Raw genomic sequence first — 24,588 nt, 5'->3', positions numbered from 1 at the left:
GGGAGCGAAAGAATTGATTAAAAACAACAATTTTATTGTCTATGGTAATCTTCGAAGCAAGGTTCGACACAAAGAGGTGGCCTGCTGGGGCACGTCTTACGAAGGTACTTGGTTTCCTTTTGTATAGATCTTGACTTACAATGTTTGAATCTAAAACGGTAGGATTTATTTGGATCTTTTAGGTTTGGTATTTTATCCAGAAAGTGCATGCCAGAATCAGTGTTCCTGTTTGCTATTTGTTGATCCAGTCGTGGCCTTTTACCATGTAATGGTCCCGTCTTCACCAAGTTTCTTTCATCTTGCTCATCTTTATCAATTCCTAAATATTCTTTTACAATTTCTTCGCGAAACTGAAGGAAGGTTTACTGTGTGTCTAATGTTCTTTTTATGTAAAATGCATTCCAAAGAGAAATGTCTAGTAGGTGGAACATTACTTTTTTATACCATCTAATACTTTTTCTCGAAGATGGATAATAACTAATCATCTGGTCACTACGGTCAACGCCACACATAAACTTGTTATAATTAGCTACTTCCTCAGGTTTCACCTTTTCAACGCCATACCTGTTTTTAGCGGTAATCAATTTGGGATGATATTTCGTGGTAATGGAAATAACATCCCGTTTATTCCTCCATTTTGAAAGCAGGATTTTTTTTACAGGATTTCTTTACGATCTTTTCGTAAGGTACCAATTGTATGAGTTTTTCGACAAAGAAGAATCTTAGAAATAGAGAGGCTATTATAAAAGTTGTCCATGAAGATATGATGTCCACGATCTAGGTATGACTCCGCCAGAGAGAGAACTAGTTGCTCAAGTTTTGGTACACCAGTCGCTTCGGTTATTTTTCCGGAATATATTTACAAATTAGCACGTAACCATCGCTGGTACAAACAGAGTAGAACTTTATTCCGTACTTGGCGCTTTTAATTTTAATATACTGCCGAAAGCTCAACCGACCGCGAAATAGCATTAGTGACTCGTCTAAAAACAAATTTTCTGGGGCAACCACGGCACTCTAAGTATTTTTTTACTTTTTTGTTCAGTTTTTGCATTATAAAATCCAAATATATAAAATTAAAGTTTTATTGACACTTACCAAACACATTAAACTGCTTTGCACTAATTTAAACACTGTGTATAACTTTTACAGCATAAAAATGTAGAAATATATTATTCACGTTCATTCACCAAAACACAAGAGTATGCAGGGACATTTTACGAAATATTTTTATGTGTACTGGGTCATCAATCATGTTCGTAAGGGGAAACCAATATACGCACGACGAAATATGCCGCTTTGAGTATTATACCAAGCTGTTTGTTTGGACGGCATATCGCGTCTTGTCCCTGTGTGCGTGACGGGATATGCCGTCTTGTCCGCGAACGTGTTTATATATCGTTTATTAGTAAAAAATGACATTTAATCTTTTGAACATTCACAATATTGCTGTCACCAAATTTTTTATCGAAAGCAGTTGTTGGATTCCTGTATTAACGATTGTCTCGGGAAAATCGTTAATGCAGTGGTCTAATATGTATTTATCTGCTATATTATTAAATATATTTACGAGATTAGAGTATCAAAAAACTTCCTTTCACAACGATTACATGAACGATGAACTTTTACCTCTGTAACAACAATATTCCCATAGCTAGTAAAACAAAAGATAACGATCTTTTGTGTATATGTTGCATATGTTTATTAAAAATAATCGTTTGAACATCGGCAGTCATGCACACTATCCCAGGATGGTGATGGTTTATAATTGTATATGCTCTGAATGTTAATTAATACGAATTTAAATTATCTATATAATTAGTTTTACAATATAATGACAGACTTTTTAAATGGTCGCGATTTAATAAGAGTTTTTTTATATTACAAACAATCTACAGGATGAATAGTTTTAAAAATACAGGGTATACACGAATGCTTTTCACAAAAGAAAAGTACAAATTCTAAAACACATTTTGTTGTTTGCGGAATGTAACCTATTGTTAACACGTTGCGTACAGCGTGAGACAATACGTGTCTCACACTCGATTTGATCCTTGGACGGCGTGGCACAAATGGTGTACCACATGGTATACTTTCACTTAGACGGCGTGTATTACAAAAAGGTTCATGCGACTGTGCTATTTAAGCAGGAATACAAAAAGAGCCGTCCTAGCCAGAGGCTGATATGCACCGGACGTTTTTTTTGATTTTATGAACCTATTTTTGGTAAGGTGAATAAAAAAATGTAAATAGTAAAAATTCTGTTTTAGTGGAAAGCTATAATAAGCATATGAAACATCGGAATATTAGTAAATTATAACAAAACATGTAAAATTACGAAAAATTATTATTTCTTGTTCATCTTATGTTCCTGAAAAAAACAAGGAATACAATAATTCTTTTTACACCCATTGCATTGACAAACTGATCGGGAACAAGTATTTGCTGCAGTATTCCTGTCATTTGATTCTTTTAAGGCCTTATAACACACAACACAACGGTTTCGTTTATGGTGTACCAAAACGTGTTCTAGTTGTTCTATATCATCTGCTTTTTCGTTCTCCATGTGGTCCACAAGATGTTTACCGAATAATAACCTTTCAGCTAACAGCTCTCTGTATTCCGTTATTTGAATTGTTTTCTGTGTTACCTTCTTATATATTAGAAAGGAATTTACTAATGCACAGCCAAAAATCAGTTCAACTGCTAATTTTCGGTACCATTTATTACCTCGTCTAAGGCAATGAGAGTAAGACTTGAGTTGATCTGATAAATCAATGTAGCTCTTGCACCTGTTGTAACTAACGACAGCAGTTGGTTTCTCTATTTCACCGCGTCTGTTCTTTATTTTAGTGGTGTCTGCTCGATGTTTTGTCGTAAGCATCATCACGTCACGTCTGTCTTTCCACTTTAGCATTACTATACCAGTAGAACTTTCTTTAGCAACAATTTCATTTTTTTTTAATTTAGTATTAGCAACTTTGGGAGAATTGAGTTTACGATTAGCTCTTACAGTGCCAACTAGGTGTGTATTTCTTTCTAATAACTTTCTAATAACCAGAATATACTTTAAAGTTGTATGTGTACCCACCTATAGTACATAATTTGTACAGTTTTAGGCCAAACTTGTGCCGTTTGTTCTTTATATATTGCCTAAATTTTAGGCGTCCTCTAAACGGCACAAGTGTCTCATCTATGCATACTTCTTCACATGGCACCATTACTGCTTGAAACTGTTCAATTAGCTTCTCAAGAAGTGGAGTAATTTTTCTTAGCAGATCATTTACTATAGATCGGTCATTATTGTCGCTAAAGTGCCACATCTTTAATAGCTATTCAAAACGATCTCGAGACAATATATTTTTTATCGAATTTGTATACAAAATGTCGTTACTCCAGTATGCTTTTATTCGAGGATATTTGACTAATCCCATCCACATAATAATGCCAAAAATTTTTTCCATTTCAGAAGTATGTATTTGTGGGAACCCACTTCTTTTTGTGTTTCCTCTTATTTGACGGTGTAGTATAATTTTGTAAAACCTGCTGTGCATACAAGTTGGTTTGTTCAACTATATAATTTATTATGTCGTCAGTAAGGAAGATCTTGAAACAATTATATGGTTATTGATCTACATAATTCTCGTAATACGAAGATTTTATTCCGTCGTTTTCTACACTGTAATCAAATGTTTTCAGCGATGTTCCATCAACTTCCCTTCACTGAAATTGCTCGCTATGACACACTTCTTCAGTAATTGTGGCCATGTCAATTACTTCTTGTATAGTTACATCAATATTTGTTTGTTGTTCAACAGTCCTTGTTCCTTGGATTGAAATAGTTTCATGTGAACCAGATTCCAAATCCATCCACAAAAAGTTTACCTGTTTATTGTTGACAAAATAAAAATAAAGTTCAATAACTTACGGTTGCAGAAACCACATTAGAAGTACCTTCGCCAGATTTTTCATAATTTTTCTTGACACGCTTTTTGGTAACTGGCTCCTCGCAACCATCAGAAGAATACTGGAAATTGGAAGATTCAGGTTCATATTCTTCTGACAAATAAACATTGGCAAATTCGCTTTCATTGTCCTCATCAAACATAATCTCATCCCAAATGGCTCTGTTCTTTTTCATAATCTCCCATATTGCAGTAAATGGCACGATAACAACACTCCGTCAGCAACAATTAATAACAACTAAGACTACTTCTAACTAGACACAGAATACAAACGATCTGCAGATTCAGTCACCCCACTACTGTTCCAGAAACATGAATATGCATTTGGCGCGAAATATAGCGTGTGGTACGCGTAACAAACCACGCCGGCTGCAATAAACAAATTAACCCTTGGCCGGCGTGAAACAAACGTTGTGCCACAAAGTATATTCTAAAAAACCTTATGATATATCGAAAATCAAACAAGAAAAATTACTGTGGCATGTTAATTAGATAAAAATGAATCTAGATATATAAAAAAAAATGCCGGCTGGGGGTATATTTTTTTTGTACAGGCGTACGCAACGTGTTAAGCGTGAATAAAGTTTTTTATTCACAATTATATCGAGTCGTCATTTTGATAAATGATTTTTTGTGTGTGTGTGTAGTTTCATTTTATGACTAGAGACATAATCTATTAGCCTATTATGTTTTGAGTTATTAATTAATTTTTTTTTAACAATATTGTTATAGAGAGAACCCGTAACAACAATAAAATCTTATCTTCTATTAACTTACATATAAGTACGTACCTACGTTAAATTTTTTTTTGTTATTATCATTATATATTTTTTTATTTCTTTTTTTTTATTTTTATATTTTTTTATTTGTATTTTTTTTTTATTTTTTTTTATTTTATTTTTTTTATTTTATTTTTTTTTTGTTATTATTTTTTTTTTCTTATTTTTTTTTACTGGAAGGGAAAGGAAAATATATGGTTTTGCTGATTTATTACATACGCCTAGGGGTCTATCAAGGCGATTTGCACAACACAAAATTAGACCACGGATAGAAAGGTTAACAACTGGGTTAAAACAAAGGACTTTGTTTACACCACATATTATTGTAAAACCATAATACATTTAGAAATTCAATTTCATTTCACGTATGTGGCGAAAAATTATTTCATATATATGCAAGTTATTGGTTTTTATTAAATCTGATAAATTAAAAGGTCTTTTAATACTAATTTTTTCCTTATTGATATACTCGTATATTTTTATTATAAATTGGTTTATACATTGTGTATTTAATGAGCAATTTAAAACTAAATGCTCAATTGAGCCTTCTTCACCACATTTGCAAAATGGAGTTTCGGCTAAATTAATTCTAAATTTATGTAACGGAGACAGAGAATGGTTAAATCTTATTCTACATAGTATTCTAATCATATCTTTATTAAAATTTGAGTTTTTGAAACACGTTGAGGACTGTATTTTTGGTTTTATATCTTTATAATATAATCCTTTGTTGGACAAATTGTACATTGTTTGCCATGAATTTCACATTTTTTTCCTTAGATGAGAATTTAGATCTTCAAAAATGATTTTTTATAAATAAATAAATAGAAATAATAAAACAATAATACATTGATGCTCATATCTGGGACGTGTACGAACACATCACTTTATAGCCCCCCATAAAATTATTAGACCCTCCGAGATATAGTAAACTGATCACCAGCATCCTTTGGAGATAGGTAAACTCATCACCGCAGATAGGTAAACTCATCACCAGTTTTTTGCCTTAAAGCGCTGGTTTCTAATGCGGAAGATTGGCAGTTACCTGTTACACTTCATTTTTATGTGGTAATTTATTAAATTCAGAAATTATTTTAAGCAAATTGCTTTAAAATAGATATTAATATCGATTTTTTTACGGTGTGGCCTATTCAACGTATCTGCTAATCTAAGCGGTTTTGAGATCAGAAAATTCAGTTACGGTCTCACTCGAACATTCGAAGAGTAAACACGTCGTTATCATTTCGTAGTAATTGATTTTTAATATTAATGAGTTTTTAACTATCATATTAAAACAAATTTTTGAGAAAAAAGTGGTGAAGTGTTAAAATAGTACATCACACATCATTTGTGAGTATTTAATTTACTTCATAATATTATCAACATCCACAAAAAATCAATATCTTTCCATTCACCTGTTGTGAGTGCTTATCTACCAACTGGTTGTTTTTTTTTTCTCAAATTATTGTCTGTGGTTTTTCATCGCCAGAGGCGGACTTAGCTTAAATGCTTTGGAAGAAACTCCGAAAGAAAGCAAAAAATGGATAATCTTACTCAAAAGTCTTCAAATGTCAATACTACTTCAAATAATTTCCACAGCACGGTTAAATCATACTCAGCAGCGTTAGTTAAAAATTCCACTCCATTACCAAATAGAGATCAAGCGATAGTTTTCCCATCGATAGAAGGTGGCAAAATTCAAGACTATCTCTTACAGATTGGACCAATAGTTAACCCACAAAATATAATATATTGTTCACGTATATCTAACAATCGAGTTTGCATATATTTGAGAGATAAAAAAATTGTCGACGATCTTCTTAAAAATAATGAAGCCATCACAATTAACAACACTCGTCTAGTTGCTCGGCGACTAATTACTCCATCAGAAAGATTGCTAGTATCTAATGTAAGCCCGACAATTCCTAATGAAGATATTACACGACATTTACAAAACTTAGGTTTAACACTGTTATCGCCAATGACTCCACTGAGAATTGGAGCTACTGATCCAGCTTACAGCCACATATTAAGTTTTAGAAGACAAATCTACATTTCTCCTCCTATAAATACTAACATTCCTGAATTTATTGAAATTGAACAAGATGGAGTAGTAAGCAGGTTATTTTTAACATTAGACAGCCATAATTGTTTCAAATGCAAGCAAGCAGGACATAATGCTTCACAATGTACTGTTTCTGTTTCACCAACTTTGAATACAATACCTACAGTAAGCAATACTCAATCAGGTAGCATATCTCTTGCCCAAACTTCACAAACTCCTATTGCTGGAATCACTACAACTTCTTCCAACAGCTCACAGTCATCTTCGACCCAAAATCCAGAACTGTCAAATCCACCCCTATCTCAACCTATCAATACCCCTGTGAATTCTGAGATAATGGAAAACGCCTTGGTTGACAATACAAAGTCTGATCTTTCTTTTACACAAAATATTTCACATAAACTTACTGCTTCTGCTGTTTCATCACCTACTTCTGAGGATGCCCAATTTGCAATTCCAACTTTAAAACAGAAAAAAAAGAGCAAAACAGAAAAAAAACCGGAACAAAACATAAAGTTTTCAGACAATATTAAAACATTTATAGACAAACACTCTCCTTCCTTTTGTCTTAACAGTCAGCAAATTGAAAGTCTACTTGAAAATTGCTATGGATGCTCTGATGTACTAACGATTGCGAATGAATATACTTCAGACACCGTAGCTCTTATTAATATGTTGGAAGAAATACGTCCCCATTTAGAAGACAGAACAACAAAATATCGCTGCACAAAATTGAGGAAAAAATTGGAGGTACAACTTGATTTAGCCATTTTGGATACTGAAAGTGATACATCCACTTGTTAATACTGTAGTTTTTTTTTTCTTTCACTTAATCGATATATAATAATTTATGTATAATAAAATTTTACAGTGGAATATAAATAGCTTTCAAACTCGTTTACCTATGTTGCAACTATTAATCAATCAATACACACCACAAATTATTTGTCTTCAAGAAACTAATTTTAAACATTCCCCGTGCATGAATCTAAAGTCCTTCAATTCATATTTTAAAAACAGAGATAATGCAAAACACGCATCAGGTGGAGTTGCAATATATGTAAAGGAACAAATAATATCCAAAGAAATTCCATTAATCACAAATCTCGAAGCCGTAGCTGTAGAAATTGGCACTACACAAAAGATCAACATATGTAATATATATATACCTCCAAATTATAACCTAGAAGAACAAGATCTTGTAAACTTAATAAATCAGGTTCCTAATCCGAAATTCATTTTGGGAGATCTAAATGGACACAATACTAACTGGGGTTCCTTTAAAACTACACACACTGGAAAAAAGATTGAAAAGATCATAAACACATTAAACCTTGCAATAATAAATGATGGTAGCAGCACACACTTAAATTTATCGACAGGGACATTTTCTTCTATAGATATCTCACTCTGTACGCCAACTCTTCAATTAAATCACAATTGGTATGTAGAAAAAGATTTACATGGGAGTGATCACTTCCCAATTTTAATAGAAAAACACTCGATGAAACCTACGCCAGTTACACCTGAACCGAAATGGAGGCTAGATAAAGCTGATTGGCGCAGTTATCAAGAAATTATCCGTAACGGATCATCAAAAATTTGTTTAGAAAATTCAATAGACGAAATAATTCTACAGTTCAATAAACTCATAACGGAAGCAGCTCTAGAAGCGATAGGTAAAACAAAGTTTATAAAAAGAGATAAAATAACTCCCTGGTGGAATGAAGATTGTAAAGAAGCTATTAAGGAAAGTAAGAAAGCTCTTCAAAAGTACAAAAGGTACAAAAGCCTAGAAAACTTAATTAATCTTAAAGAATGTAGGGCTAAAGCCAAACTGATTACCACGAGATCTAAAAGACAATCCTGGATAAAATATGTAGAAACGATCAATAATTACACATCCTTAACAAACATATGGAGGAAAATAAAAAATATAACAGGCACTAGCTCATATCAAGGAATCGATTCATTAGAAGTAGAAAATAAATCATTAATAACAAACCATGCAGAAATCGTAGAAAAAATAGCGGAAACATTCAAGTTAACATCCACAAATTCTAACTATGATAAAGATTTCATAACATACAAAGAACAAAAAGAAACCATCCCTATTAACGTAGTAAACAACAATGAACCTATAAATGCACTTATCTCAATCAGAGAACTAAGAGAGATGGTAGTTTCTTTAAAAGACACATCCCCTGGCCCCGATGACATCCCAGCTTCTTTTTTGAAACACCTTCCTGACGAAGCAGTAGAAATATTATTAAAAATATATAATCGTATATGGACCAAACATGAATTTCCCAATTTATGGAAAACAGCCATAACTATTCCCATCTTAAAATCTAATAAGCCACAAAACAAAGCAGATTCTTATCGTCCAGTGTCTCTAACTTGTGTCATGTGTAAGCTTTTAGAAAAAATTATAAATAAACGTTTATTGTGGTGTCTGGAAGAAAATAACCAACTGATTAATGAACAATCTGGATTTCGTCCTTTAAGATCGACTACCGACAATTTAGTAGATATAGAATCACATATTAATAACGCATTCTACAACAACCAAAAATGTATTGCAATTTATTTTGATTTGCACAAAGCATTTTATATGGCTTGGCATCACAAAATAATTTCAACACTGGAATCATGGGGCTATCAAGGAAATATACTTGCTTTTATTAAAAATTTTCTCCTAAATAGAAATTTCAAGGTAAAAGTAAACGGACTTCTATCTAATGTGAAATATCAAACAAACGGTACACCCCAAGGCTCGGTAATCAGCCCGACGCTTTTCCTTATAGCTATCAATGATATAATCAAATCAATGAACAAACCCATTCAAGCGAGATTGTACGCGGATGATCTTATAATATTCTTAAATGGAAACAATATACAGAGTATGGCCAAATTATTACAAGATCAACTCGATAAATTTATAGCATGGTCTAAAAGGAGTGGTTTTCAATTTGCTTCATCTAAAACTCGCTGCATCATATTCTCTAAGAGACCAAAACAGATAAAAGAAATACCTACTTTAAAACTTGGTGGTCAAACACTTGAATATGTAAACACAATTAAATATCTAGGTCTAATATTTGATCAAGCTCTAACCTGGAAGGACCACATCAAATATATATCAGCTATATGTCAAAAAAGACTAAACCTCTTGAAATGTCTTTCTGGTACGAACTGGGGAGCAGACGGTAGAACTCTACTCATACTATATAAAAATTTGATCCGCTCAAAGATCGATTATGGTTGCCACGCTTACTCGTGTGCTTCAACAACAACTCTAACAGTTTTAGACACCATTCAAAATAACGCTCTTAGAATAATAAGCGGCGCATTTAGAACAACCCCTATCTTAAGTCTTCAGGCCGAACTGGGTGAACTACCATTAGATTTACGAAGACAGGAATTAATGCTCTCTTATGCATCGAAGCGGTACTCTTTACAATATCACCAAACCAATCGCTGCTCGAATATCCAGCGCGCAAAAACCCACATTCCCTTTTACGAAAGATGCAGACGAATCATAAATGAATTAAACATTAAAGTCCCCGAAATCTATCCTAGCAAGATGCCAACTTCCCCTCCTTGGCTAATGTCTTCTCCTTACATAAATTTGGATCTATTATCAGAAAATAAAAAAGAAAGCAATTGTCATCTAATTAATTCTAAATATCAAACGTTAATTTCTCAATTTTCTTCCTTCAAAAAGTTATTCACAGATGGATCTAAAACAGAGCGTTGTGTAGCATCTGCCTTTGTAACAAATGATGAAATAAAGAAATATAAACTAGCGGAGACGAATACTATTTTAACAGGAGAACTCTTTGCAATATATAAAGCCATATGTCATGTTACAAAATGTCCTGAAACTAATTTCTTAATAATTACTGACTCATTAAGTTCTCTAGAAATCATCTCAAAAATCTATTCTTCTCATCCTGTGGCCAAACTCATTAGACAAGAATTGCATAATCTAAACCACAGAAACATTGCTTTCCTGTGGGTGCCATCTCATGTTGGAATCACGGGAAACGATTTGGCGGATAAATATGCACGAGAAGCCTTAGAGGAAACAACTATTGAATTCTATCCAAAAACTCCAGCGACAGATCTCAAATCATATTTCCACAGCAAAATAGTCAACATATGGAATAGCAGATGGTGTAAAAAACAGGCAAAACTACTTGAGATAAAACCAATATTTCAACCATGGTCTGATAGTTCCACCAATCGTTTTTCTCAGGTTATCATCACACGACTGCGGCTTGGTTATAGTCGCCTCACACATGGACATCTGATGACAAGGGATCCACAACCGGAGTGTTATGCTTGCGAGACCCCGCTAACAATAAAACACCTTCTAGTGGAGTGCCCGTTACACAGTGCGGAAAGGTGTAAATTCGGAATCCCGGAGAATTTGAGAGAACTATTCTTAAAGTGCGGTGCCAAAGTGATTATCCAATATCTTAAAGCAATAAACTATTTATACAAAATTTAATTGTTACACTGTTCAATTATTGTTATTACTTTTTCTTTTTTTTTCGCTAATAGCCTTACAGGCTGATGCGAGTTTGTAAATAAAAAAAAAAAAAAAAAAAAATTCAGTTACATAGGTTTTCGATAGTGACTTTATAATGAAAATATTTATGAGCATGTGTTGTTTCCGTTTATATCGGAAATAGTCCTCAACTTATTAACTAATTAGAAATCTATTAATATGACAGAATGAATCAGAATGCTTAAGTACAGCCTCCTGACTTTTATAAACGGTTAAAGCCTACTTAAAGAAACATTATGCTGTGAAAACAGGATTGGTACAGGTACAGGTCAGGACAGGTACATGTAAACTTTGCAGTTTTATGTACACCATTGTTTAGTACTGTAGAAGCGTAGATACAAAAATGAGGATATTGGGATGAGAATAGTAAAAATGGTTGGAAAATGGGAATGAAAGGATTCGCATGGATTTATGGTGAAGTGTATATAGCTAGACTGGAATGCCCAAAACAGTTAGAGGGAAAAGAGATTCATTACTTACGTAGTTCTCTACCATATGATCGGCCATTTTCATAAATGAAGGCAGGTTAGGGATATCCGCATAAAATCGTTGACAAAACAATCGCCGACTTGTTCAAAAATGGTCAGCCAAATAAGTGGTGCAGACACTTGCCGTTGGAATCTTCCCTCTTGTAAGTGACTACCAAACCAAGTTTTTGGTTTGGTAAGCTATGGATGGAAGTATCGTATATTCTCAAGAATGCCAAAAATAATATTATTTTGTTGCGAATCGTTATCCAAAACAAAACATTTATCGCGGTCCGTCTTTAGATTCATCTGTTGGATTGCTTGATGTGCTTTGCCATTGTCTTAGGTACAGGTGACATAAAAGGAAAACGATCGTTGCTCATATTCCTCCGAATACAAGAAATGTCTGTTGTTGTCATGTGTTCTTTGTAAGAAGCAATCTTTTGGTGAATGATTTTTGATGGCCTCTCTTGAGTTTTTATCTTGCAGGAGTTGCTGATGACTTGACGGCTTAGTTTTCGAATGTCGCTTACGTGATTGTGTTCCAAGACGCAGTGCAGAATATTTTTCGCAACTAAAATAATTATAGAAATATAAACACATACTGGTAATTTCCAGAAAACTAGACTTTATTACATAAAATTAAGTCTTCTTTAGTTTTAAAATTTTCTTTGCATATTTTTACGTTCCACCTGAAATATTACTTGATTGAATTCAAAAAAATTATCCATTTATGGTTAAGTCAAAAAAATATTTGGATCTTCAGCTGATGCTGCAAAACTTATTATAAGAGTACAATTGCAATAATTGTACACAGAAATTAGTTATTTATACTAAATGATTTTCCAATCCTGGCACTTTGAATTTCTATTACAAATATCTAGCAAGAGAAATGTAGAGTATTTCTTAAACTTTAAAGAGCAATATTGACATACATTTGTGTTTGGATTTAAACTTCTAAATATGCAGGGAGTTTCACTCTACCACCGTTCACGAATCATGGAAATTTTATCAAGTGTGAAAAATAGCGAAGTTCTCTAGAATTAACTGGTCGATCACCAAAAATTATTTTCGGCTATATGAGATGTTGCATGTGGCATGATTTAGGTAGTTTTTAATACAACACTATCTTCAGTATTACACCGAATCACACTTATTTATATTACCGTACGTTTCTGAAATGGATAATGCATAAGTATCATACATGTTTTACATACATACTTTGGTTTGTATCTAACAGTTTTCAGAGTCTTTCGCAATTGAAATTTGAAATTATTGATATGCACAATTTTTAGTCCGCCTTGGCTCAAAACGTAATGAGCAGCTCACTATCCATGTTAAAGAAACAAGGGGACAAGGGCATATGAAGAGAAATTTTTTTAGGCTTATAGTTTTAGGTAGCTATCAATACGATTTTGCAGAATTCCCAAATAAAAACCAATAAGTTACATTTGCATTTAATACATCTATTTTAAATTTATTCTGTCAAATTACCGAATCTTAGCGGTTTGCAAGGGGTTTATGGTTCATACCTGCTACGGGGTGCAGGTAGGCCAGTGATGAGTTTACCAATATCTCAGGGTCTATTTGAAAATCCTTACTTTTATGGCGGTGATGAGTTTGTACTATGTACGAGGGTATTTTGGGGTATTGGTGATGAGTTTACGTGTACCCCTCATCTGAAGTCCACTTTGTTTATTTTCCATACCCTCTTTTATAATTACAAAAGAATTTATTAATCAATGGATTTTTCTCGATATGACTATACAAATGATCATAAAAGATGGCGTCGACTGAGAAAGACGTGTTAAGTTGCTTGTGTATTCACTGTGAGTAATGGGCTAAAATGTGTGAATTGTGCCTTATTAGCTTAGCCCAGCTATGCTAAAAAAATTACAAATCTAAAACTTGTCGATGAAGGCATGATCTCTTGTGATTCAAATTTAGATTCAAATTTTGACAAATTTTTTTGATTCAATTTAAAGGTTGACAGTGAGATTAGTGCTGAAGCCGTAATTACTGAAGGTATGAATATTGCTGAAGAAGATGTCTAGAAGAGAAGTAGCTCTTTTTGAATTATGGCGCAAGTGTTTGAAAGTCTAAAAAATTGTTATTTTTCATCCGTACTGTAAAGAACTTTCTACTTGTAGAAGTTACCAGCTCCATCCAATGTTGAGGCTTCTTTTTTAACTCTGTCAAACTTAAGTATGGGCCACACTCATTATAGGAATGATCACTTATAAAAAATCGATGAATCTACTGTATGAAAGCTTCTGATATATTTTAGGAGACAAGTTGATATTTTCTGGCATCCATTCCTGACCTTCGTGCCACATAAAGAAATGCGTCGTTCCAGTCTGTAAGTTATGGACCCCTAAGTTATACGTTCATAGTTGCCTTAAATAATACGCCTTAGATTAGAAGTTGGAAGTTGACACATTAGGACTTGGCATAGTTTTTGGCAAGTCCTAGTGGCAAGTCTTTAGGAACTTATTAATATGCTCTTTTATGATTTTTTTACGATAAAATATGAGTCATATTAAAAACCTGTAAACATGTTGTTTATTCTCACTTTTGTTCTAGTATTATCTCCGAGCCGCTATAAAAACCAGTCTAGGTTCCCTTTCTTTCGAGGCAATTCAGGTCAACATCCATGGGCTTCGAGACATTCCATGCTTACGGCTGTTTTGGTATATATAGCGGGACTTTCATTGTGTGGAGCAGTCTGAAGATAATATCGCGTCGAGTTTTTAAAATGTAACGCGCGTATTGTTATAAATGTAAATAAATTATATAATTATTAGTGTGAAATAAATTAGTTATATTGTACAAATAAAGACTTCAAATAAAGTAAGTGTTAGAACATTTTTATAATAAATAAAGGTAATAAATTAGAATAATAAAAATACTACAATTTCATTTTCCTTTCAGAAATTTTGTTCGGGAATGATTTCTTCCCTCATTTGTCTATGTATGACACGCCTGAGGAGACTTTTTTGCTTTCAACTACATTTTGTAAACATTTGTTGGATACATTAAAAGTTTTTATTATAAACTGTTTACATACTCCAGAACCATGGTACAATGAATACACAAGGTATGATATTGCGCATGACATTTGACAGCTGGCCCAGGAGTGTGACGTAGTTAAGATCGCCTGAATCACCTCGAACCCATTATTACAGCTTAACGTACACATTAATTTTGAAATTATGGTTAAAAAGTGATCTAATTTTTTTTTTAAATGTTTTGTTTTGGTTATAATTGAATAAAAAATATAATTTCAGTAGCGTAAAATCTTTACTTCTCCTAGAGATTCAGGCGAAATATTTATTTTTGTTTTCATACATATACTAATAACATAAGTACTCTTTTTGTATGCAAATCCATTGAAATTTAAAAATTTTCTGCAGAGGAAATACTGTGAATAGGTAAATAGTAGTAGATTTGCTTATTCTGATTCACTGTCACTCACTTCCAAGCAGTTTTACTGAAATAAAAAAAAAATAGAGTACAATAGAGAAAAATCTGTTTTACAATTCAATATGGTATTTTAGATGAGTTATAATGAAATTTAGTAAAATAAAAAATATACACATTACTATAACCTACCGATTATTATATGCAAAATTTACTACTTATCAAACAATATAATAATATGAAAATAAGACACAAATTAGTTCAAACGCAAAACACAATAAATATCGACTTCAGACGACTTTACACCGGCAAGACAGAAAGCTTGTATAAAAACAAAAGTTCAACAATAATATCGGTTATCAATGGTGACTATTGCAAATTGCAAGTTATGGGATAATAAATATATTTTAACGTAATTCAATACTGACTGAGTCATCTATTTTATAATAGAAAAATAATTTAGATATATGCTTACATAATATGTGTCTTTATACAAATGGTGTTTAGTTACTATTTATTTATACTGTATAGTATTTTTTTGTAAAACTGAAAGTTTTTATTTGCCATTGTATAGCTGGTTTTGTACCTTTTTCAAAGTACGCTGTGCAATTGCTTGTTGCAATAGTGACAATGAAGATAAAATCTTTAGGTTTCATACATTTCCTAAAGATAGTGTGACCAGAAAACTGTGCATTATATCTTGTTGTAGATAGGATAATTTTAATTGTAATACTGCAAGAATTTGTTCTACACATTTTAAAACTGAAGATTACCAAAGAAATCTACAACAGGGACTTTTAAATTACGTTTCTAAAAATGGTCTAAAACTTAAACCTGAGGCAGTACCTAGTCTTTATTTGCCTAAATCAACATCGGCTACCCTTTTAACCAACCAAAAGAAACGCGTACAAGGAGGCGAACACAGAGAGTCCAAAAAGTATGTTGATCAGCTTCTTACTACTTCTAGGTCAACGACGTAAGTCTAAATCTTTATTTTTATTAATTATTAGTCATGAAACCTTAAATGGTTTTTTCATATCGATTTTTTAAGTAAGAAACTAGCCTCAGCCTGCTATGCAATTTGCATTAAGAACTGTTTCGGAGGAAATCAATTTAGCATCTTCCAAAATAACATATTTTTCTTTGTTAAATCATGTTATCATTATTATAAACAATACCAAGATAATTTTATGTGTGAATATTACAAAAGATGTCATTTTAAATGTTGTGCAATATTGTGTGCCCTCACTACACTCATATTCGATGGCCAGCTAGCTCATCCGATACAAACAAAGTTGACTTTGTCATTATTTATTTTGATTTTGTGTTTAGTTCAGTAGGTATATATACGTACAAATTTTGTGTACCACCATTACCACTTTTCTGTATCTTTTTAAACATCTAAAATATTGAACTCTGGAGTATAAGTTAATTAACCTGTACCTACGTGTAATAAAAGATAATTAAAACTTGTCTTATAAAGGATATCTATGTTTTATAAAGGATAAATATTATAATAACATAATTTTATCATCTCTTTATAATAACTATAATTAAATTAGCCAAATTATATAAAAAAACTTAAAATTAAAAGTCTTTCCTATACAACTACATTAAATTGTTGCGGGAATAAGCGTTCTTGACTACGTCATGCGCGAAAGCGAACCGTTTTTGGAACATTATGTATCATACCTTGTGTATTCATTGTACCATGCTCCAGAACTATCCAGATTATAAACACAATGACATGATACCTCTTTGTTGCTAACTACATTCAGTTTTTTTCTTTTTATAGGCTCAGTCTATATGGATCGATTTAAAAAAGCTGTTTGAAATTTTCAGTGTCCTTTGCTCAATACCCTTTAAAAATTGAAAGTCTTTGTTCCTGTGAAATATTATTGGTAAATTTATTCCTACAATGATGATTTTTAAGTTCTCGTAACTTTTTTGCTTCATAAGTACTGTGTTTTTTGTTTTTTGTCCATGTAAGCTTACCTGAATGTTTTGCTATGTTAGCCCTATTATTTTACCTATCTGGCCTCAAAATCCAAAACGAACTCTTCTTAAAAACATTGTAGTTTATAATAACGTAAAACGCTGCAGTTTACATTAAAGTGTTACTTTAACAAAATAATATTGCTTTAGAGGATCTGTACCACTGGAGGAGCTGTACCACTACAGAACTGGTACTTGAAATTTCGAAATATATGATCCAGATAAGCAGTTTTTCTTCTTTTTATTATTGGAATTGCTGCCAGTAAAATACTAGTTCTTAAAGCTTATTATGGAAGGGAAGATAGAAGGAAAACGGGGCATCGGAAGAAAGAAATACTCATGGCTTAAAAACATAAGGGATTGGACAAACCTCGATGACCATGCACCCTTTAGAGACACACAAGGCCGAGAGGAGCATGCCAGAATTGTCGCCAACATCCATTAATTGGATAGGGCACCATAAGAAGAAGACCACTACCCATCCAAAATAATTAACTCAACTAACACGCTGACACAATAAAACATGGGTACCAGCACATTTTTGTATCTCTTGTCTTCCAAGCACTACTTATATTTGGCTTGGAGACTTGGAGAAGTAACTTGCCGATAGAAAGAAGCACATGTTATAGTTTATTTTTATAAACGAGAGAGTAATTAGCATAATTTTAACTGGTAGCTCCGACCACTCCATGGGCGTGCTCAAGATTAATTGAAAAATTACTTTGAATAATTGTAAAAAATAAATGAATTATTTCAATGTTATAAAGTGTTATGTGTATGTAAACAAAAGTGACCTCTTTTATCACACACTATATTAGAACTGACTGGCCTACATTAAAAAGGGTTTTAAAAAATTCACATTTTTTTTAATTTTTAAAAATTACAAAAGAGAAAAAAAGTTTTTAAAACCGTCTAAGGTATGTTAAATAGATGAATAAAAATATTAATATAAAACTTACAGCTACTTCTTACAAATCCAAATCAGATTCAGAAGATGAACTTTCAGAACCAAGATTTATAATAACTGGCTCGATCATTTTATCAGTAATATTGTCCAGCTTCCACATTTTTTCCTCTTCTTTAATAATGTGATTTACTGCAATTTCGCAGTTTTCAGGTTTTACATTATTTACGGCCTCCAAAAACAACTGTTTAACATCATGAATTTTAAAAGTGGTATTTTTTCTTAAAACTTCACTCTTTATCTGTGCCCATAACAGTTCAATCGGGTTTAATTCACAATCATATGGTGGGGATCTAAGTACTGTCATTCCACGATTTTTGGCAATTTCATCAATTTCGTATTTTTAAAATTTTTCTTTATGAAGGGCACACAACGAATAAAGTTCCTTTTTTATAGGTCCGGGATGGTACGTAATATTTTTTGAACTCAGCCAATTCTGCAAGTCTTTTTTTAACCACTTGGTTGTGGGCAGTCCTTCTATAAGTCTGGAGTGATAACTTGCATTATCCATTACTATTACACAGTTCTTAGGAAGAAGATCTATCATTTGTTCGAACTATTCTTGAAAGACATCAGCGTTCATGTCTTCATGGTAGTCACCGGTACGAGTTGATTCAAAAGTTAATAAACCACCTTCAACAAAACCGTCTGAACTGCCAATGTGTACTATTATCAGCCTGCGTCCCTTTCCTGATGGTGGGTTTAAACCAGTAGATAAGTTATTTACAAAAGCGTGCCTTTGACTTGTAACAGTTTCATCCTGCCAAAATTAATTTGGTGTATGACCCTCGTTGATCCATGTTTCATCAAGATCAAATATTTTTCTTTTTTGGTTTCTCATTTCCTTTATGGTTCGTAGAAAATGTCTTCTCCATATGACAATATCGCTTCTTTCTAATAAAATAGACTTTCTGGGATTCTTTTTCCAGCGGAAGCCTATTTCTTTTAAAAGTTTCCATAACGTACTTGGACTCATTTCTGGGTAATCCTTATCATCTCGAACTGAGACAAGAACTTTATCCAATGTTGGAAATTCTTGTCTAAAGAAGAATGCATGCACTTTCCGTCGAAATCCTTCTTTAAAATGATATTCTATTTGAAATTTTGGTTTCCCTGGAGCATTACGTGGCATTTGAAAACTACCACATTTCTCTTCTTTAATAACTCTGTAAATCGTAGATTTCCCAACACCAAGTGTACTGCTAACTAACTCAACGGTCTCATCAACACTTTCACATAAACGTTTGTCTGTAAATGATTTAAAACAATTAAATATTAATGTTTTTTCATTAACTGTTAGAGGACCAATTTTTCGGCGTTTACACGGCACTTTCAAATTTTCCATAACACTAGTATACACAATAAACTGCACCTTGCAACTAAAGTACCTACTTTTAGTGAACTGTTAAGAATTTTGAATACGCCACTTGGACCTTCCTATATACAAAATGGAAAAACCCACTATCACATTTTCTGTGGAATAAGTTTGGAAGGTAATTATCTAGTCAATTACTGTCGTAGATTCCTGGAATTAAAGAATTAAATGTTTGATTGTTGAAACCCTTACTTCGTGGAATGCACTCATTTCAGATAAAATAAAACGTTTTATTTTATCTAAAGAATTAAACTTTATTTTGCAAATAGGTAGGTACTTATTAAACTTTTATTGGTTATATATAACCAATAAAATAAACATCTTACATTTCTTGCAAATTCATTAGTACCTGTTAACCTCCATCACTCCGACACTGGCAACATTATTTAGGGATTAGTAACCCTCACAACTATTGTATTCTATTCTGCTCCAACCTTTATACCTGGTGGTCATACTCAATTTAAAATTGTTTTCCTATATACTTCTGTAAACTTGTTGACAAATATCTGTTTTTCATTGAGTCACCCGTATCAACAGTTTAGGGATTTGCATACATAATTTATTGTTTTATTACTCTCTCATACATAAAAATACACTATAGACTGATCGCTTAGATCTCGTTACCTCCAATTAGAATGAAAGATTTCCGGTTCAGCGATCCAGTTTTCGCAATATTTACAAAATTGTCACTCATACCCCTTTACTTATAGGATCATATTGTAGGTCCAATGATGATGATGAGATGCACTAAAGTCCGCGGACGACTTTATTAATTGAATATTAATAATAATTAAAATTTAATTGAAAATTTATGGTAATTTAGATAAATTAAAGAAAAATAGTTTATTTACTTATTTTTTTATTATAATTTTGTTGTAAAAGCCAACTTTAGTCGATCCATGAGCTCTGTTTGTTACCCATTTACATAAGTAAAAAAGTGATACCCGGATCAGGGATAAAGAAGAGAAATTTTTAAGCAATATCTCTATACGAAATCCGACAATTTTATCTATAGAGAAGTATTGTCCACGTAGATTGACGTTTTTATTGATTTAACAGGTATCGCAGTAGAGTAAAAAATATTTTACACATTTTACCGTCATCAACGAGATTATAAAATCTTAACGCCCAGTATTTATCTCATTTCCGTCGACACTTCTAGCTCTTCATCCCTCGCTCAGGCTTAGAGGACGAAATTACCTGGACGGCCACAAAAACTCCTCCGCAGTCATTCCATTGAGAGATATAATAAATAAATTGGTATAACCTGTCGTCCTCTTCGAAAAATACAACATAAGATCGAAGAAGGTGTTGGGAGAGTAACCTTGGACCATTGTCCGGTCCCCGGTTACGACCCACTGGGTTCTTTTGTCGCTTTAACATTGATCGACAGGGTTGCCGATACAGAGAGAGAACTGGTTTCCCTTTTAGGGACATGAATGAATTTTAAATAGTATGTATTAGTTTTTTTAAAAAATCATTTAATTCCTATCATTCAATTCAATTCTAATCATTTAAGTCAATTTTAATCATTTTAAAGAAATAAGTATAAATAGATGAGAATAAGAAGTATGACATTTTTATTTGTTTAATTAATAATTTTTCTTCCAAAAACTGTTATAGTCATCAAGTATAAGTCCAAAATCTTTTAAATGACATTAAGTTTACTCAGATAAATGTTAATACAGAAAAACATTTTTTTTAACCTATAAAGTACCTAATTACATTTTTTTTCTATAGTGTATTTTTATGTATGAGAGAGTAATAAAACAATAAATTATGTATGCAAATCCCTAAACTGTTGATACGGGTGACTCAATGAAAAACAGATATTTGTCAACAAGTTTACAGAAGTATATAGGAAAACAATTTTAAATTGAGTATGACCACCAGGTATAAAGGTTGGAGCAGAATAGAATACAATAGTTGTGAAGGTTACTAATCCCTAAATAAGGTTGCCAGTGTCGGAGTGATGGAGGTTAACAGGTACTAATGAATTTGCAAGAAATGTAAGATGTTTATTTTATTGGTTATATATAACCAATAAAAGTTTAATAAGTACCTACCTATTTGCAAAATAAAGTTTAATTATTTAGATAAAATAAAACGTTTTATTTTATCTGAAATGAATGCATTCCACGAAGTAAGGGTTTCAACAATCAAACATTTAATTCTTTAATTCCAGGAATCTACGACAGTAATTGACTAGATAATTACCTTCTAAACTTATTCCACAGAAAATGTGATAGTGGGTTTTTCCATTTTGTAGGAAGGTCCAAGTGGCGTATTCAAAATTCTTAACAGTTCACTAAAAGTAGGTACTTCAGTTGCAAGGTGCAGTTTATTGTGTATACTAGTGTTATGGAAAATTTGGAAGTGCCGTGTAAACGCCGAAAAATTGGTCCTCTAACAGTTAATGAAAAAACATTAATATTTAATTGTTTTAAATCATTTACAGACAAACGTTTATGTGAAAGTGTTGATGACACCGTTGAGTTAGTTAGCAGTACACTTGGTGTTGGGAAATCTACGATTTACAGAGTTATTAAAGAAGAGAAATGTGGTAGTTTTCAAATGCCACGTAATGCTCCAGGGAAACCAAAATTTCAAATAGAATATCATTTTAAAGAAGGACTTCGACGGAAAGTGCATGAATTCTTCTTTAGATAAGAATTTCCAACATTGGATAAAGTTCTTGTCTTAGTTCGAGATGATAAGGATTACCCAGAAATGAGTCGAAGTACGTTATGGAACCTTTTAAAAGAAATAGTCTTCCGCTGGAAAAAGAATCCCAGAAAGTCTATTTTATTTGAAAGAAGCGATATTGTCATATGGAGAAGACATTTTCTAAGAACCATAAAGGAAATGGGAAACCAAAAAAGAAAAATATTTTATCTTGATGAAACATGGATCAACGAGGGTCATACACCAAATAAATTTTGGCAGGATGAAACTGTTACAAGTCAAAGGCACGCTTTTGTAAATAACTTATCTACTGGTTTAAACCCACCATCAGGAAAGGGACGCAGGCTGATAATAGTACACATTGGCAGTTCAGACGGTTTTGTTGAAGGTGGTTTATTAACTTTTGAATCAACTCGTACCGGTGACTACCATGAAGACATGAACGCTGATGTCTTTCAAGAATGGTTCGAACAAATGATAGATCTTGTTCCTAAGAACTGTGTAATAGTAATGGATAATGCAAGTTATCACTCCAGACTTATAGAAGGACTGCCCACAACCAAGTGGTTAAAAAAAGACTTGCAGAATTGGCTGAGTTCAAAAAATATTACGTACCATCCCGGATCTATAAGAAAGGAACTTTATTCGTTGTGTGCCCTTCATAAAGAAAAATTTAAAAAATACGAAATTAATGAAATTGCCAAAAATCGTGGAATGACAGTACTTAGATCCCCACCATATCATTGTGAATTAAACCCGATTGAACTGGTATGGGCACAGATAAAGAGTAAAGTTTCAAGAAAAAATACCACTTTTAAAATTCATGATGTTAAACAGTTGTTTTTGGAGGCCGTAAATAATGTAAAACCTGAAAACTGGGAAAAGCCAGTAAATCACACTATTAAAGAAGAGGAAAAAATGTGGAAGCTGGACAATATTACTGATAAAACGATCGAGCCAGTTATTATAAATCTTGGTTCTGAAAGTTCATCTTCTGAATCTTCAGTTTATTCATCTATTTAACATACCTTAGACGGTTTTAAAAACTCTTTTTCTCTTTTGTAATTTTTAAAAATTAAAAAAAATGTGAATTTTTTAAAACCCTTTTTAATGTAGGCCAGTCAGTTCTAATATAGTGTGTGATAAAAGAGGTCACTTTTGTTTACATACGCATAACACTTTATAACACTGAAATAATTCATTTATTTTTTACAATTATTCAAAGTAATTTTTCAATTAATCTTGAGCACGCCCATGGAGTGGTCGGAGCTACCAGTTAAAATTATGCTAATTACTCTCTCGTTCATAGAAATAAACTATAATTTGGAGTAAGATTCTAATTTACTTAGTATGGTAATAGTCCATTGAAATGTTACATTTTTTATGCTTTATTGTGCATTTCTTAGAGGACGTAACTTTATTTTTTTAACGTGTTAGGATGGTTATACGCTTAAGTTCAAGTATTTGTGGGTCGCTACTCTTGTCCCCGGCCGGTATCTTGAAAAAAGTGAGGAAACGGTTTTCGCGCTGTATCTCATAAACCAGCAACCCTAAAAAGAATTTATAGACATTATTTGTAGCAAATTAAATTGACTACAACTTTATTTGTATTACTTTTATTCGTAAAATGAAAAATAAAAGTTCTAAACAAAAATAACTAAAAACTTTGGAACAAATTTTCTTTTGTGCCTTTTGGTAACTTTTTTTGGTAATTTTACAATAAAGTGACGGAACTCTCATAGGGTTTTTCATAGAATAATATTTTAACTACAAATTTGTTTAATTTCATTAATTTCTTGTCGTACGGTCGGACCATCCTCCGAGGTATTCGGAGATTCTGGATGATTTCCATCCGTCGCTCTGCCGGAGGAGCGAAGGTTTTCCGACTCCATCCTCGTGCTCGTGGAGTTTATTTGATCTGATCTAGGTTTCCACTTGGCGAGAAGTTCACCGGAGGCTCTATGGTCGGCAATCGTCAAGGTGTCACCGACAACCAGAATACTTTAACAGTTAAAATTTTTCCCCCGTGAATTTTTGTCTACATGCCACCTTCTTTGTCTTTTATTTCCCACTTTGACCGAAAAACCCACCACTCTTCCTTAGTATTCCTATATATATATATATATATATATATATATATATATATATATATATATATATATATATATATATATATATATATATTATCTCACAGAGATAGGAACGTCGGCAGAGTGTTGACTCTTCGACGGCCTTTCACTTCGCACGCCGCTTCTCGAGAAATAATCCCAAGTCCCCTAAGGACTTTTACTATTTTT

The sequence above is a fragment of the Diabrotica undecimpunctata genome, chromosome 8, assembly GCF_040954645.1.
Source record: "Diabrotica undecimpunctata isolate CICGRU chromosome 8, icDiaUnde3, whole genome shotgun sequence".
Taxonomy (NCBI): domain Eukaryota; kingdom Metazoa; phylum Arthropoda; class Insecta; order Coleoptera; family Chrysomelidae; genus Diabrotica; species Diabrotica undecimpunctata.
The sequence above is the reverse complement of the archived record's forward strand: the minus strand, read 5'-3'. Positions refer to the sequence as shown.